We start from the raw sequence: 2,744 nt of genomic DNA, 5'->3' as shown, positions 1-2,744 counted from the left end.
TCTCAAACTTACACCTAAAACAGGTGTAACTGGCAGGTAATAGTGTGAACCTTGTTTGAGAACATACATTCAACTTTTTAAAAAGCAATGTTAAACATTCTACAAACTATTCTTTTCTCGTTCTACTTTCTTGATCGCAACTGCAAAAGGGGTCAGGCGCCTTTTCACTCGTTCAGTGGTCGCGAACTCTCCGTGGTTTCTCCACGTTAGCGTCTGCACGTGCAACCACGACCGCTCTAGACTTGCTAAGAGAAAAACTCTAGACTCTAGACTCTCTAAGAGAAAAAAAAAACTGTTCAGACCGGCTAGATTTTAAACAATAGAGTGTGCAATCCACAGCCCACAAATCTCCCCCAAACTAGTCGACAGCAGCGCAAAAAGGGTCTGACCTTTGAAAGACGCTGCGAATCTGCAATATCCGCGTAGAACTGCTACCACAATTCTTCTTCTCCGCATGTTTACCATACATTTATTGAATAAATGAATATATTGTTAATAAAATAATGCGTTAATAACAACTATGAAGGTCCTGTCTTTCATTGCACAGAATGTGCATCGCTATAAACAAAGAATGAAAAATATTTTTGCGAATCTCAGAAGGCAAATTTTTTCCGCATCAATGATGAAAATGCATGTACAAAACTTGACTACTACATGCTAGGGTGCATCGGATAAATATCCGTGTACGCAATTCAGAAAGACGTGCGTCGGACAGCTAATACCTGAAAAGATTTTCTTGCGTATAGTTTGATGTAATACATTGCTATTTCCCAGAGTACTGCAATTGTATGCATAATGCAGGGCCCATAATGACGAATGCCGTTTGCAGAAATATACCCAAAATAAACCTCCAGAACACGCACACACACACACACGCGCGCGCGCGCGCGTTTTGTGCGTTGGGCTTCTGATGTTGATGTTGCTAGGTGTCAATATCTATCATCTGTTACCCCTTATTCAGAGTGATCAATAGTAGGTCAATTAAACACGTAGTGACTGCGGTTCAGTTGAACGTTCTTTAATGCATGTCAATTAGTAATGTAGTGAATGCGGTTCAATTTAACATGTCTTAACGCATGTCAATTAAAACTGTAAAGAGTGAGAGTGAATTTACTTCTTCGTACCTCATGTCAAATACATTTTTATTCAGTGCACTCATCAGAAGTTGCCGTTAATTTGACCGTCTATCAAGTCAAAAAGAGATTGGTACGTGGTCAATTGAAACTCAATGTACATTTTTGTAAGGGCGTAGTAACAACGGAAGCGAGAAGGCGTGACGTACGGCGAACCACTTTTAATAATCAAAAACGTTTCGGCTGGTGGTCCAGCCTTCGTCATTGTGACATGTATTGCAGCTTTCGTAAACATTATATAGATTTCTAAAATGTTTTGGGATATGCGCAATGCCAATCGGTAGTGATGCGTCATGAGTATACAAAAAGGCTAAATACATTAACGCGTTCGATGCTCTTACCACTGAGCTACCACAGTGGCCTTCCTTCCATCCACTTTTTTGGGTTTATATGTGAATTTAGAAGTAGGAGTGACAGTCAGCGCCATCTATAAGCCAAACGACGAGTGGTAAAAGACTCTTATTCGCATGTTTGGCGTCACGTAGCACGTGAACTTATTATGAGCGGGCAGCTGATTAATTGTCCCTCTTATACAACCTAAACACACCGAGTCTGCCAGTACCAGACCCTCGTTCAATGGAATAAGGGAAGAAGTGTATACCTAAGGGCTCGTTTTTCGGTTTTTCAACACAATAATAATGAGATCTAACAGACAGTAATGCCAAGAAATGTACAGGGGAAGTTATTAGAACCAATGGAATGTAAATAAGAAGAAAGAAGAAAGAAAAGTGGATGAAAGAAAACCCAGCCATGAGCAGGAATCGAACCTACGACCTTCGAATAACGCGTTCGATGCTCCAACCACTGAGCTACCACAGTGGCCTTCTGTCCATACACTTTTTTGGGTTTATATATGAACTTAGAAGTAGGAGTGACAGTCAGCGCCATCTATAAGCCAAACGACGAGTGTGAAAACACTCTTATTAGCATGTTTGGCGTCACGTAGCACGTACACTTATTATGAGCGGGCAGCTGATTAATTGTCCCTCTTATACAACCTAAACACACCAAGTCTGCCAGTACGAGACCCTCGTTCAATGAAATAAGGGAAAGAAGTGTATACCTAAGTGCTCGTTTTCCGTGTTTTTAACACAATAATAATGAGATATACCAGACAGTAATGCCAAGGAATGTACAGGGGAAGTTATTAACATTAATGGAATGTAAATAAGAAGAAAGAAAAGTGGATGAAAAAATTACCAACTGTAAGCAGGAATCGAACCTACGACCTTCGAATTGCGCGTTCGATGCTCTAACCACTGAGCTATTACAGCGGCACTCCCTCCATCCGCTTTTTTTGGGTTTATCTGTGAATTTAGAAGTAGGAGCGACAGTCAGCGCCATCTATAAGCCAAACAACGAGTGTGAAAACACTCTTATGCGCATGTTTGGCGTCACGTAGCACGTGAACTTATTATGAGCGGGCAGCTGATTAATTGTCCCTCTTATACAACCTAAACACACCAAGTCTGCCAGTACGAGACCCTCGTTCAATGAAATAAGGGAAAGAAGTGTATACCTAAGGGCTCGTTTTCCGTGTGTTTAACACAATAATAATGAGATATAACAGACAGTAATGCCAAGGAATGTACAGGGGAAGTTATTACCATT

The 2,744-nt window shown here is 40.9% G+C and overlaps 1 non-coding gene across 1 annotated transcript; it reads right to left on the bottom strand.

The window, feature by feature from the left end:
- Positions 1-2,334: 2,334 nt before the first annotated feature.
- Positions 2,335-2,407, bottom strand: TRNAA-CGC (transfer RNA alanine (anticodon CGC)). The gene has a single exon. It is a non-coding gene; the product is annotated as a tRNA-Ala (tRNA).
- Positions 2,408-2,744: the final 337 nt, after the last annotated feature.

The sequence above is a fragment of the Rhipicephalus microplus genome, chromosome 7, assembly GCF_043290135.1.
Source record: "Rhipicephalus microplus isolate Deutch F79 chromosome 7, USDA_Rmic, whole genome shotgun sequence".
In the NCBI taxonomy this organism is placed as follows: domain Eukaryota; kingdom Metazoa; phylum Arthropoda; class Arachnida; order Ixodida; family Ixodidae; genus Rhipicephalus; species Rhipicephalus microplus.
Note: the sequence above shows the minus strand (reverse complement) of the source record. Positions and strands in the feature narration are given on the sequence as shown.